Raw genomic sequence first — 15,631 nt, forward strand, 5'->3', positions numbered from 1 at the left:
GAATTTCTCCCACTACGGAGCCCAACCTCAGGAGCCAGTTGTCTCTTTGTGTCAGCCAAAGTGGAAAGATCAGGGCTGGAGGAGGTATGTCACAGTGTGGAGATGTTGTCTGAAAGGATAGAAGACCAGGTGGTCACCCAGACCTCTCTTGTCATGAGAGTTTAGCAGAAGTGATGAGGGTGTGGTAAGGGTGAAGGATGAGAGGGTCTGGGTCTCCTGTCCTCTGGAGATGCCCCGCCTGGGCTCTGCCTCCTGGGAAGCCCGACCTCAGGGGGCTGAGGCTGGGATAGTTTCCTGAGACCTTGTTTGCTCTGACTGGCTCATATCTATAATGATTGAATGGGCTCATCTAAAGTTAGACCAAGACCACTGATTTGGTAAATGACCACAGAGATGCTGGGTGGTAGGGCCCCTTCTCTGAAGGGGCTCCAGTGGAAAGGATGCCTTCCTCTGGCCAGAGTTCCGGGCTCAGTTTCCAAGGGGCAGAGAAGATCAAGAAGCGTGGAAAGCAGCTTGGAGGGATGTAGTAGTCTTGTGGGAAAGCCTGGTCACTTGGTCTCTTAGATTTTGGAGCAAGTAAGCAGAAGTTAGGAGCTCTGAAGGAGAGGACAAGAAAGAAGATTGTAGTGAAGACCCATTGTATTTGTTCAAGCCAGGGGAAGAAGTCAGCTGTCTACATTTGTAGCAGGGATGGAAGGATTTTTGTCTCCAACCCTACTCTCATGTGCTTACCTCAGGGTCAAAGAGGGTGAGGTGATCTTTTGCTGCATGTTAGTGATTTTATGAATGAAGGTATGGATTTCCAAAGACTATCTGGCCCTGCTCTATTAAAACCTAGTATGTTGGCCTAGCACGTCAGCCTCAGGCAGCAGGCTGTGTGTCCTTGCTTCATTTTTGTTTTCTATGTCACGGGGTTTTTTTTGAAGATGATCTGCATTCATTAGGATTTTTCCTAATTTTTTTTCTTACTGGGGAAAAACAAAGACTGTGCCCCAGACCTTCCAAGATCATGGTGCTACATCACACTCTAGACTAGTATTCAAGAACATTCGGGGTCATTCTGTCTCACATCCTGCCTCCAAGTGTCTAAGCCATTTTTGACTAACTACCAGAGTGGATGGAAAATTGGTTTTTTTTTTTCCACTTGTCAAAACATACAAAGAAAACTATTCCTGTACTTTCTCCTCTGATCTGTTGTTTAGAAACGTAACCTAGAATATCCTGTGAATGAGTGCTTCTTTTTAAACAGTCAGTGGGTAGGAAGCAAAATGCAATGTTTCCCATGTTCAGAGAGAGCCTATTAGTTTCATGGTCTAGGGGATCCATCCCTTCCAGCTGCTACTCCATCTTCCCATAGCCCTGACTTAGACACAGACACCTGTGCCAGAGCCATTTGTCTTGTCTTTGGCTCCAGCCATTCCTTGTCTTCTGGCAAGATGAGTAAGGTTAGATTAGAACACTTCTGATGGCAGGCATGTCACTATTCATGAAGAATTCTGGTTACTTACATATTATTCTATAAATAAGGAAACTGTGGCCTGGAAAGTTTGGGTGACTCACCCAAGAAAATCCTAGTAGTTAGTGGAAAAGAAGGAACTAGAACCCAGATCATTCTGCTTCACTGTCATATCTTTCTCTCACTCTAAAGGTCAAGGCATGATACTCCCAATGCTAAGACTGACTCAGCTGGTCAGTCTTTCTGCACCATCCGCAAAAACATTAGTCACATATTCTTGAAAAAGCACCCACCACGTGCCGAGCTCTGTGCTGGATACTGTAGAGAGATGTGGGCTATTTGTTGAATGTGAATCCTTATTTGTGTAATTTCCGTCCGATGTGTGTCTCTCGAGCCAGGCTGTTAAGCCCTGATGAGGGCAGGGTTGTCTGTCTGCTTCAATGCTGTCCATGGCCCCGCAGCACACGCTGATGCTCAGGAAGCACTTGTGGAACGAATGAACAGAGGGAACATAGTCCCCGATCTCAGGAAATTCCAGTGTCAGGAGGCAGCTAAAACAGCCGGTCTGAAAGCAGCCAGAAATAGAAACACTGTATTTCTAAATATACTAAGGAAGCCTAGAAGTTTCCTTACCACCAAGCAGAAAGCATCAGTCAGCTGGAGACCTTGGCCTGTCGGGAACAGGAACCCCCAGCTCCCTTCTCGGGCCCTGGGAAACATGGGCAATGGGTCTGGAGATGATGAGAGATTCTGTGCTTTATACACGAAACCTGAAAAATCACCTAGAAATAGTCACACTTGCAGAATAAAACAGAGGGCCTGCTGTGGCTGCACACTGTAATTTAAAATGTTCTTGCTCGTCTGACACGGAAAAGTGATACCAGGACAGCCATGTGTCCTCTTCACCTACACTCCCCTTCATCGGGCAAACATTAAGTGGTATCATTGAGTCCATAGATGTTATCCACAGTGCTAAATCTTCCCCTGACTGTACCAGAAGATCAGGAGATAAGATCTCTGTTGGTTTCCAAGTGGTCAGGTGAACAGACTCTGAAGAACAAGGTCATAAAAATGGACCGATTCAGGTGAACCGAGCGAACCATATTCAAGAGAGTGGCAAACAAGGACAGCTATGGGAGGGAATAGGGCAGAGTCACCTCACAGGAAGCAAGGTCATTTAACAATGGGTTTCTAGAAAAGACCCAATCCAGAGGAAATAGAACAGTGGCGCTGCTGTGCTGGGTAGACGAGGAAGATGTAACCATGAAAGAGCCATGACAGTCCAGCTTGAGAAGCTGTGGGACCCTCGGGCACCTCCCCAATCACCTCGTGTGTATTTTGTGTGCTGTGATGGGGTGGAAGGAGTTTGGACACACCCCGGCGCTTACCTTCTGTGTCCTGTTGTGTGAGTTACTATGCCTTAATTTCCCTGTCTGTAAGACAAATAAATACATTTACTTGGCACCCGTTAGACACTCAGTAAGGGTTAATTTCCCACCATTGTTCTGGGGGAAAACTAAAGGTCAGACACTCTGGGTAAGAGTCCCCAGTTATTTAACCAACTGTGAGGATCTACTTCTTGAGTTGAGTTCTGCTGTCTTCATTCCTTAGCCAACTGTCAGCAGGTTCTTTTCTATTCTACACCTGAAGGGATGTAGTTTCAACTCACCTGTCTGTAAACAGAGCAACTTTGCTCCTCTTTCCATTTGCTAGCCCTCAGAATCTAAGGCTTAGGCATTTGCTGTTAACAGTGGCTCAAGGGTTATTTTAGTGGTTGATGGATTATAATCCATTACCATCAGGTATTCATTTTAATCCTCAAGTTGCAGCATCTCGGGCCAGTGGCAACCCCTGAGCTTTAGATATTCAAAGATGGTTGTCTTGACTTCTCTCCTAATCTTCTGCTTAGAAATCCTCAGTTTCTCCAACTGTTCCTGTGTTCATGTACTTTCATACCCTCCCATATCCTGGTTGCCTTCCTCTGGATTTCCTTCAGGGTGGAACGATCTAACGTGGAGTGTCTGGAATGGTACAGAATGCTGCAGATGTGCTCTAGTTCATACAAATTCAGCTTCTCGTTCTAGGGCTACAATGCCAAGTCTCCTCCCTGCGATGGTACGTGTGTCTAGTAGTGGTTTACAGTGTTGGCTCCTGAAAGCTCCATGCCTGTTTTCACAGACTGCCCTGGTTGCACAGTTGATTTAGTAACCCGAGTGTTGGTTTGTATCTATTAGATTTTCTCCTGTTTAGTTCCATTGCAGCATTCTAGTATACTTTGAATATAAATCATTTTGTCCAGCACGTCAGCGGGATCTCCCAGCATTAGATAAACATACCGTCTGTGGCTTCATCCAAATTCCTGCTAAAAAGACAAGCTTGAGGGCAGAAGACCAATGCCCAGCTCCTTTTCTCTATAGCAGAGCATCCAGGGTTGCTTACCTGCAGTCCTCCCATGATGAGGAATCCGTCTATTAGTCTTAGTTTTCATTAAATGCTGACAAAACCAGCATGAGTGCTTCAGTAAGTAGCATTAGTCACTTTCCCCCCAAGCTGGTTTGGTTTAACCATCAATGCGTCTGCACGGTTACAGTCTACCTCCCACCTGTCCCACGCAAAAAAAAAAAAGTGTTATTTCCATGAAGGCAAGTGGGTGTGCTTGCTTTGTTCTGTTGTACTCTGAGCCCCTTTCTTTTCTGTCCAAAAATATGTTCCTGTTCTTCTGGGCATTCCACTATAGAGAGTGTTTGGTCCTGTATGTGTATTATGAAGTGATGGGCCTTTATAACGATACTTCGAAGAAATACAGAATTCTAGAATTCTAGTGAAGTAAGCCTGAGTAACGAGGTGGCAGTGAAGAAGTATCTTGTTTAACATGATGGATGCCTGCCGGATAATTTCCAGCTAATGGCACAGAAGCAGCCACCTGCACAGTGCTGGTCTCTGTGCATATATTTACTGTTTACGATAGGCATGGCGGGCACGCTCAATAAATGCTTATTGAACTGAGCATCACAAACTCATCCTAATAGAGATACTCTCCAACTAAAAAATCACTATGAATTTCTAGATGTGTCCAGGCAGGAGATGGGGGAAGTTGAAGTGAAATTGAGTTGCAGATGCTATTCTCTGTAAAAATTCTCAGGGCAAAAGCGTTGCTGGAACATCCCAGGGCTGATTGTGATTTAAATGAAGAATTTCAGTAACAAGCTAATGTGATCTTAAGATACAAGGTGGCCTGATGATGGCAATGTTCTGAAGGGGAACAGGGAAATGCATGAAGAAGCCTGCAGATTTCAGGATCTAACTTCATAGTTTTTAAGCCAGTGTAGTAGGTCATGGCCAAATTTTTTTTCACCGACTGGTAGGGAAGACTTGGCTTAGAAAGAGTGAGGGCCCAGCTAAGGGGAAAGTCAAAGGATTCCTACAGATGGTACCTATAGCAAGAGGTGGGGCAGCCTGGCTGCAGGAGCCTTCTGAGAATAGACTTCCCGAGGGCTTCATCTGCTTTCTCAGAATTTGGTGATCCTGACGCCTGCACCTTGAGGGCATTTAGGTGGGCACAAGCCACTAGGTGTAAGGGCCGTAGTCAAAGAAAGTTCAGTCCTCGAAGTACATTGGTGAAGGCCCAGCCCCTGCATTGGTGCCTTGGTGAGGGCCCAGGCCCTGCTCGATGCAATGATTCTGCACAACAGTGTCTGGAGCAGAGGAGACATGTGATAGATCCCCCATGCAAGGAGGATTTACTGCCTGGCACTCCCATGCAAGGAAATGGACAACATGCTCCCTAGAGTTTTGAGGTTCCCCAGATCAACTGGGTTTTGCCACTGAAAAGATAACCAGTCATCTGGAATTGTACAGACTCAGCCATGTCGGGACTAATAAGCATCCTATCAGTTCGCACAAGGTAATATTCTTTGCTTGACAAATTCTTAAAAACTATCAAGATGGTCCCCCCGAGGTTGAGTCTCCAGAGTGTGACTGTGACAGCTTGTGAGATTTACCTGTGGTGCCGGAGCAGATGAAGCACCTGCTAGGGATGCAGCCCATGAAATGCAGTCTCCTAAGAGCCGAAGAGCATGTGATGGGGAGATCCGTTCGTGCTTCTACGACTCTGCCCTCCATCTCAGTGGGGTCAAAGGGCCCGAAAAATATTTCTTTAGAAGGAGAGATTTCTGTTACCTCCTATCTGGTAACGAAAAGACTTTCTAACCCCAGAACAAATGAGAAGAGTACCTAACTGTAGTTGCAGTTACCAGGGCCTGGAGAGCACGGATCACACACCTAAACTTGGCTTTTATCAGCTATGTGGTCCTGAGACTCAGTCATGCCCCATCTGCCCAGCACGGTGGGTCAGGATTGCCAGAGGAATCCTCGGGAGAGGCCTTCTGAGTCTTCTCAAGGGCTCCTTAGCCACTGCCATCTCCGTTTTCAAGTTTTAAGTGCGAATTGTAGTCCGTCCCCCCACCCCCACCCCCAGCCCCGGTTCTGAGTTCTGAGTAACCCAAGTCCAGGAGTAGCTTTTGCTCTGAGCGGTTCCTATGCTGGGCAGGGGCCTGGGGCGGCGGGGGGCCAGGTGGGGCAAGGATGCTCCTGCTTCGGGGGAGCCCAGAGCTCCCCCCTGCACCACCCCTCCTGAGCAACGTGCAGCACAGTACAAAGGTGCTGACTTTTCAGAACGGTGATAACGTGCAAGGAGTTGAGGTCACAGGTTTTGCTCGCAATGAAAAGTTCCTCAAATAAATGCCTGGCTTCGGGCTGTTACGCAGGACCTACGGGGCTGAAATACTCCGCGCTGCAGAATACAGACTGGGCTCACGGGCAGCATCGTGATGCCGTTATTCTCCTTAATATTCTGATTTATACTCCATAGCTCAACCCCCCCCCCCAACCCTCTTCCCCCCGGAGACCTACTTTTTAAAGTTGCCAGTCACCTGGCAGAGCACATAAGTTTCATAAGGGACAGCGGCCCACAAGTCGCCCGGCGCGGGGCCAGGTCGCGGGGGAGCCCAGAAGCCACTCGTGGGGTCAGCGTGGTGGCCCCGAGTGATCGCCGGGCTCCCGGCGGCCGGGCGTCTGCACAGGAGGCGGGGGCTGCAGGCCGTGGCTTGCCAGCACACTGGGTCCACGTGTGGCGGCGCGGGGCGGGCCAGAGGCCAGGCCTCGCTCAGGGCGAGGGTGGCCCTTGCAGACGGAGAAGCTCAGGAAGGAAAGGACCTTTAGACACCATCCAGCCCCTGCCTTCCTGGGCACGTTTAAAAGAAACACGGTGACTCGCTCGGAGTCACAGAGCCAGCTAGGTAACGGCAGCCCTCAGGCTGAAGCTCCGCTTAATGTCCTGCCTGTTAAACTGGATTAAAAATAGCATTTTTGTAATAACCCTGATCGTTTAACTTGGGGAACCTTGTAAACAAGACAGGACACTATTGCTGCCCCTTCTCCAGCAGCATCTGCACCACCCCGCCCTGGCCCGTGCCAATCCGTGATGACCCAAGTAAAATTTTTTGTTGTTGTTTGTTGAGATTTTATTTATTTATTCACAAGAGATCCAGAGAGAGAAGCAGAGACACAGGCAGAGGGAAGAGCAAGCTCACTCCAGGGAGCCCGATGCGGGACTCGATCCCGGGACTCAATCCCGGGACCCCGGGGTCATGACCCGAACCAAAGGCAGGTGCTCCACCGTGAGCCTCCCGGGCGCCCCAGCCTAGGTACGTTTCTATGGCTCAGTCCAGCGCCTCCGAGGCTGGCGTGCAGCAGAGCAGGGGAGGGACCTCCCCGAGGACGAGTGCCTGTCACAGACCCTTTGGTGCCAGGAACGCATGGCCCATGCGGCGGCCTTGGCGGGAGAGAGCCTCTGCCGGAGCCGGAGCCTCGGGCCTCTCGAGGCCAACCCGGGGCTGGGCTCAGAGCTTGGCAGTGAGTGCCGAGCGGTGACAAGGCTGACCCCTGCCTAAGCTGCCTGGGAGCCCGGCCTAAGTATGAACTCTATTTTTAAAAATCTTGGCGCAAGGAGAAAGCAAATTTGAGAGCCAGCCAAGATGGTAAAGTGGATCACCTGGCGGCAGGCCAAGGCAAACAAGACCCGAGTGAGCAGCCTCCCGCTGGACGAGGGCGCGAGCCGGGAGATGGCACCTGCTGGGAGCCGAGGCCAGAGAGGCAAGTGACGGCTCTCAGGCAAGTCCTCCTGGAGTATTTTGCACAGACCTCTTGGCGTATCTCTTACTCTTTTTTTTCTTCTGTGTCACTTAAAAGGCTCTTTCAGTGCAGGACAAAATGACGGAATGCCTATTGACCGTAACCGAGGGGGAAAGAGGCTATGAGATGTGTTGTTCGTAGGAAGTTGAGCACCCGATGACTAGAAGTGGCACCAGGTGTCTGGTGGTAGGCCATCCTGGCAGGCGCGAAAATGAACTCTTCCAGAAAACTCAAGGAGAAACGTTGCTGGAAATGAGTATTTGGAGCCACAAGAGCGAGGCTAGAATGGACGGAACAGGTGAAGGGGCCTTGGCAGTGGTGGCTGTGCTCTAGCTGGGGCCTCGCCTAGCTGTGCGTGCTGTGCCGCGGGACACGGGGTACAGGTTCCCTGTGGCCGCGGTGTGGCGTTCTTGGGGAGAGCCTGTTGGATAGCAAGTGGGTCGGTGTCACCCTGTTTCTTGATCTTGAGCTTAGATCGGAAATGCTTGCTTGGGGTTTACCTGCCCGGCGACCTGGTGTCACTTCCCCAGGGCCCACCTGCCTGCCACCACCAGCGTAATGTGGTAGGTAGATAACGGGCACGTGAGGGTCTCGGGATTTGCGGTGTTGGAGTGAGGTGACGTGACCCTTATTGCCCGAAAGCAGGGCCTTGTCAAGAGAAGCACGTCCGAACGTCCTCCGTGGTGGCCCTCCACGACCTTGGCTCAGGACCTGTCCTAGGGGCAGGTGGAGCAGATGCCTTCAGGGGAGCAGCCTGTGTCTGCCCTGCTCTTCCTACTGGGACAAGACTACAGGGAGGGACGCAGCACTATGCACAGGGCACGCCCCCCCCCCACCCACCCCCCCCCGCGATAGGTATCTTTTCCCCGGTTCCAGGCCGACCCTCGCCCCTGCCAGCCCGTCTTGCAGACCCGGCCCTGGCTGCACCAGAGCGGCCTCCTCCTCGTAGCAGGGCTGGTGATCGCTTTTTAGCCTCCCCACATGTGAGGGCTCACAGCTGACTCTTCCAAGTTCAAAATGGTCATCTACTGTCCTTTTTTTAACACTACTTGGTTCTGTTTGAAGTTGGTCATCGCAGAGAGGTGTGTACACTGACCCCAAGCTCCGGAGAGCTGGTCCTCTAATGCGCACGGCCTCTGCTGGTGCTGGCTGTGCAATGCCTAGGGTGTGCTCCCTAAACAGTGCTCTCAGCCCATACCAAGGGCGAGGGCTTATATCCTCTCTGTACTGTATGATGTACTGAAGGGGGGAGAAAAAGCCTCTATCTCTCACCAGCTCTGTCCCCTGCTCACCTGCTCACTGGTGTCCTTTCAGCCGCAGGTGTGGGGTTTAAAAAGTCTATCGCTATTTGCTGTCACTTACATACACGTGGAAGGCATGATTTGGTGAGCACCCGAGGAGATGGAAGATTCATGCTCTTTTCTTTTCCTCGGGATCTTGATGGATGCCACCTTTTTGTCTCACAAATTCATCAACCATTTTTTTTGAGCTCAGCTATGTGGCAGGCACTGTTCTAGACACACAGGATATGGCAGTGAACAGAACAAAACACCTTGGTTTCCTGCTTTGACCTCCTTCCTACTGATGTTAACCTAAATATGCTCAATTTTAAGGCATTTGGAATTCATTGGAATTCATTCGGAATTTTGTTTTAATCTCTAACCTTTGCATATGTCTCTGCAACTGATACCGTTGGCGGCGTTAATCTAAAAAGAACACAGCAATTCTATTAAAAAGATCAGTTGGGAACTCTTGAAGGTATTCCTGCAATATTTAATTCCCTGATTCATAACCATTTCAAATCCAAATGCCAGATTTCTCTCTCTCTCTCTCTCTCTCACACACACACACACACACACACACAATCTTTCGGCTCTGAGTACAGTCAGCACACTCCTGATTAGAGAAGGGTTATAGGTTATGGTCATGGCAGGTGGGCAAACATTCTAGACAAAGAGAAAAGAGCAAGAAATATTCAACATTACCCTCAAATACTTTTAAATTTTGTCTATCTCATAAAACAGGAATATTGGAAGGAAGTTGTTTCTTTAAAAAAATATATTATTTTTTTAAATGGCATGAAGGGGTAGAGAGTGGGGACTGGTGTGTTTAGGAGAGGTGCTTCGAATTGTGGAATCTGAAATCTGTAATGCATAGTCCAGCTCTCCCCGCCCACCCCACTGCACCCACAACCCACCCCCAAACAAGAACAGTCACAATTTTTATGCCTTTTCCATATGAGATATTAGGAACCTTTATTGCATTCATGAAAAATTTTTTCTTGAAAAATCCCCAAAGAGAAAGATTGTCAGGATATGTTCTCTAACATTTAAAGTCAAGATAGTGCTTCTGACGGGAACATGAAATCCAAACCGCTAGGTTGGTTGTGTTATTTAAAGAGCAAGCTAGTTGGCACAACCGTTAACAAGTGACCAAGTGAAAAAGATCTGTGAGCAGGGAAGAGTGAAATTAGAGGTAAAATAGAAAATTATTTCTTATATATTTGGAAATTATTTCCAATGATTTCATTCTTTTATTCAGAGGAATTTTATTGAGTGTCCACCGATGACAAGGTACCTGGGAGATAAAGACTATGTAAGAACCCCCTCTGTCCTTGCACACCCCAAGTGTCTTATATGTGATTCCAAATGCAGTGGCTATGGACGTGTCTTACGTGTTTATGGAAGGAGACAGTTGTACTTTGCCCTTCCTTTATGCTAGTTGCTCGGCTAAGTACCAGAGATCCTACGAAGGTGAAAGTGTCAGATAAGACACATATTTACCACGCTGTATGCTAGGTTTGGTGCCAGAAGCACACCTGCTTTGTGCAATAAATTTATCCTGGGGAATTGGATGGCTTCTACACCAAAAGGGAAATTTGAGCTTGGCCTGAAAGTTCATCCTCCTTTCTGTTTCTCCTCCTTTGTATCGATTTTTTTTTTTAAGATTTATATTTATTTGAGAGACAGAGATAACAAGAAAGAGAGAGAGAGCAAGCACAAGTCGGGGGGAGGGAACAGGGAGGGAGAAGCAAGATCCCCACTGAGCAGGGAGCCAGACACAGGGCTCAACCCCAGGACCCTGGGATCATGACCCCAACCAAAGGCAGAAGCCTGATCGACTGAGCCACCCAGGCATCCCTTGTATCAGTTTTGATCCCAAAATAGTTATTTTAATCATGGATGATAGATATGTAAAAGAGCGGTACTGCTGATACATCCGTATCAAATGAATGATTTTGTTTTGATGTAGAATTTGTCTTTTTTATTTTTAAATAGGCTATTAGCTCTGATGGGAACTGTTTGGAAAAACAGTATCTTTACCAAAGTCTTCTTATACTACCTCATAATAATTTAATTAAACCTGTTTTTCCTTAAGGATACGTATTCAAGATTTTTAAAATGAGATGATCTTTTGAAGTCATAATAACATGCATGTGTTTCAAAATGTAGGTATTCTACAGAGACACTTTAAAAATATAATGCTCATGTTTATTTACTCTTCTTAAAAATGTTTAAATAAGTAGTGGCATACAATAAGTGCTGTTTTACCCTTTTTCCACGTAACAAATATGGGTAATCTTATAGTAGGTCATATAGTACTGCTTTATTCTTTTTGATGGCTGCATGGTATTCCATTTCTTATGGTACCATAATTTATTTACCTCGTTCTCTCTTGATGGGTACGTGGGATGTTTCCAATCCTTTGCCGTTACAAACAAGGCTGTAATTAATAGCTTTGCACAGATATAGTTTCTCACACTTGTGAATCGTGCATATATTACAGGGCAACTTCCTAGAAGTACAACTACTATACATCAAAAGAAGTTACATTTTAAATTTTGATAGACATTGTCGGATCGCCCTATGTGGATGTTGTCACAGTCTATACTCCTTCCAGTTGTGTGTAAAAGTGCCAGTTTCCCCATAGTCTTGCAAGTGTAGCATCAATTTTTTTTTATCATTTCTAATATGATATCAGATACTCTAAAACAATCCCTATTCATTATTGGTCTTGTATGTTTCGTTTAACTGAGCATATTGCAACTATATTATTTTCTTTTACTTTTATTGAAATGTACTTAAATACTTAAATAGTATTTAATCTATACGGTTACCCTAATGAGACTTGTGGGCTTGTCTGATTAATGCTAATTATACTTTTGATACTATGGGTAAAGTACATTCCTAATTATAAACATCTGGTACCCTTAATACTTAAGATTTTTTTTAAAGTAAAATACATATGCTGAAAATGCATACAAAGTCCTAGACAATTGAATGGGCAATTATAAAATGAATATGCAGGAAATAATCATGCAGGTCATGGATGCAGGACATTGCCAGCTTTCCAGAAGCCTCCTGTGTGCCCCTCCCTGATCACAGCCCTGTTCTTCTCCCCTAGAGGTAATCATTCTTTTGACGTTCATAATTAATACTGTCCTTGCTTTTCTTTATATTTTTACCTCCTTTGTATATGTCCCTAAGCAATGTAGTTTCAATACGGTTGTTCTTAAATTTAAATGACTGGAATTATACTCGTGTGTATGTGTGTGTGTGTGTGTGTGTGTGTGTGTGTGTGTGTATCTTGCTCAACACTTATATTTATGGAATTCATTCATGCTGGTGTGTATAGGTCATTAATTTTCATTGTTATACAGTATTCCTTTGTATGACTATCCCACAGCTTATCCATTCTCTATATGGGATGTTTGGGGCTATTGGAGAAATCCTGCCGTGAATATTCTTGTATATATATCCTTGTGTGCATGTGCTTGAGTTTCTCTAGGGTGTAAAACAAGGAGTGGAATTTCTAGGTGAACAAAAAAGGAATTACTAAGTGATAGGGTATATATGTATATCTCCAACTTTACTAGTTGGTATAAAGTATTTTTCAAAATGCTGGCACCAAATTTACACTCCTACCAGTATATGTGAGATTTTCAGTTGCTCTACATCCCCTCCTCTACTCAATATTGTCAGACTCCAAAATTTGTGCAGGTCTACTGGGGATGTGGTAGTAGCTGCTGTTGGTTTTAATTTGCACTTCCCCAATCACTAATGATTGAACACTTGGAACGCTTTGTTCACGTCCTTATTGAGCCTTTGGATTTTCTTTGATGATGAGTCATTCAAGCCTTTAGCCCATGTATCTAATGAGTTGTCTAGGGGTTTCTTATATGCATTTTTTTGGAGTTCTTCATATATTCTAGATATTAGTCCTTTATTGGTTATACATGTTGTAAATATCTGTTCTCAATCTGTGGCTCGTCTTTTTACTATCTTTCTTCTGTCTTGATAAACATAAAATATGACATTTAGAAATCAATATATTTGTAAGTTAGAGGTTCAGATGATATCACATATGAGACATTTCCTATACTTAGTATTTTAAAATATAATTCACTATTTATTTCTCCTCCAAATAGTATAGCAACATGGAAACTTTATATATAATGCAGGTTTGTGTCAATCCCTAAGCATTCCTCCTCTGTTTTTTTTTTTTTAAGATTTATTTATTTATTCATGAGAGACACACAGAGAGAGAGAGAGAGGCAGAGACATAGGCAGAGAGAGAGGCAGAGAGAGAGGCAGGCTCCATGCAGGGAGCCCGATGTGGGAATTGATCTCGGGGACTCCAGGATCACTCGCTGGGCCAAAGACAGGGACTTATCTGCTGAGCCACCCAGGCTTCCCTCCTCCTCTGTTTTAATGAAGGAAGAAGAACAACTTGACTTTTTGAACTGTACCTGTCTGTTGTCACACATTATATAATAGGTTATGCAGCTAAAGCAACGCAGCGTGTTAGGAAAAAAGGTGATAAATGTACTGGATTTGGAACTCAGTTGTCCAACAAACAGATCCAAGACATAGGGAGGAAGTCTTCGCATAGCAAAACTAAACATCTATATTCAAAGAAAAGCCTCTCAAATCCAGATTTTATATGTAATTCTTACCTTCATGGCCATCTAGTTACCTGGCCCATAAGAAAATTAGAAGGGGAGAAAGTGACTTCTGTCTAGACCCACTAATAGCCACAAAGGCTGAGCTACTGTCAGCAAGAGATGAAGCAGAAAAGCTCTGAGAGCAAAAGCTGGTGGATGAATTAAAACTCTAACAGTTTGGTTCTATATACTGAGGGTACCAAGCGAGCATCATGACTGGGCATGTCTGCGGACTCCCTTGCATTCTGTACTATACCATAATTATTATTCCTGTTGGTGTTTGTAATTGTTAACAGAAGGGGAAATTCTGTTCAACATATGCTGCTTAAGAAGTCAAAGAGAAAAAGATATTCTTAAAAAATGGTTAAACTAGGGAGATAATGTGTTGGTGTTTACCTTTGGTTATCCAGAAAACTTGATGATCTGGACAGGCACATTTCCCAAGGGGTTCTTGAGAACTGAGGTTATGCTGACTGCAGGTTTACCTTAGAGGAATGATTTGTAAAGGTGAATCTCAACTTTTCTCAGTCCCAGTGATTGACTCCACAAAGACTGATGACTACAGTCCTTTGGCATTTATTGAGCATCTGTGTGACCCACTCTAGTGCAAGCCACTGTCTTATCACACATGGCTTGTGAATGGAGCGCCTAACTGGTCTGGGGACCTCCCTCCACTCTCGTCTCCACGCTACAGCCAGTATGATCTCTCTAAAATGCAAGCTGTCCTCATCACTTTGTGCCTTCCAGACCTTCACGAGTTTACCTTTATTCTTCGGATAAATATCAAAATCTTCAACATGACCTATGTGGCTGCATGATCGGGGCCTCGGCCCACTTCTCCAGCCTCATGGGGGCCATTCTTCCTCCTGTGTCTTGCCTTGCAGCCTGCCTGGCCTTCCTCGAATGTGCCAGGGTTCATCCCAGCCCAGGACCTATGTCCAGGGCCTGTGTTTTCTCTGCCTGGAAGCTTCCCTCTCTTCCCATGCCAAAGTCCACCCCTTTTACCGTCTCTTCTTTGTGATTTTAGTTTGTCCAGACCCACTGCCTAAGTCCCTTCCCCAGGTCACACCTCTCACAACACTCTAGACTTATTTCTCAGTACCTGTCACTGTGACCATAAGCATTTTTGTGGCTATATATGGCTGCCTCTTCCACCAGACCTTCCATGAGGACAGAGGGATGTCTGTTTCATACCCTCACCACGTCACCGAATCTAGCAAAGTACCGACTCGTAGAAGATGCTCGGTAAATATTTTTTAAAGGAATAACTGAAGAACAAATCAACAAAAGGTAACAAACATGTTTGGCAGTGTGGGTGAGAGAGCAATCTAGAAATTGGGACCAAATGTAATTAAGAAAATCAAAATCCTAGTTTGGGAGGATCGGAGAAGTTTCAGCGTTAGACTTTGCTATGTGGGTAGAATTTATCCAGGCAGGACTGGGGAGGGCGGGCAGAGGAAAGCCATTCTACATGGATGAAATAGTAAGAGCCAGTAAGGGAGAAAGGGAATAATAGGATGAGTTTGGGGCGTGCAGAGTAGATATGCCTGGTTGAAGTTCTGGGTTTGTGAGGTGAGCTGTGAAAAATAAAACCAGAAGGATTGCTTGGGTCAGAGCATGGCGGATGCTGCACACCAGTCAAAGGAATTTAGACTTTATTGATTAGCATCCAAGAAACACTACAGTTTGGGGCTTTTTTATTTTTTTACATGACTTCTATCGTCACCTAGATACACCCGTCATACTCTCTCATCCCTTCTCTAGACTCAGAAAGAGTCTAACGTTACCCATCCCCAACCTTCTGAATCTCATCCTTTGTACCCATGAGTGTATCACTCCAACTCCTCTTCTCCCACATGCTGTCAACCAGCTCCTGTCCCTCTGCCATCCAACACATGCTCCAGTGAGAGGTGCACCTGAACTTCTAGTCCTGTTCTTCTTTCTCTACATCCCCCCCACCTCCAACCACAGTTTGTGTTGCTTCAATTCTTATGTCCGTGACAAAAATGCTAAGATTATAGCTCTGAAGTGACTTGGCT

At 45.8% G+C, this 15,631-nt stretch overlaps 1 protein-coding gene across 1 annotated transcript in view; it reads left to right on the forward strand.

Annotated features, from left to right (window-relative positions):
- The window catches only part of KALRN (kalirin RhoGEF kinase), a 660,995-nt gene that overhangs the window by 444,588 nt on the left and 200,776 nt on the right, over positions 1-15,631 (forward strand).

The sequence above is a fragment of the Canis lupus genome, chromosome 33 (genome assembly GCF_011100685.1).
Source record: "Canis lupus familiaris isolate Mischka breed German Shepherd chromosome 33, alternate assembly UU_Cfam_GSD_1.0, whole genome shotgun sequence".
Classification (NCBI taxonomy): domain Eukaryota; kingdom Metazoa; phylum Chordata; class Mammalia; order Carnivora; family Canidae; genus Canis; species Canis lupus.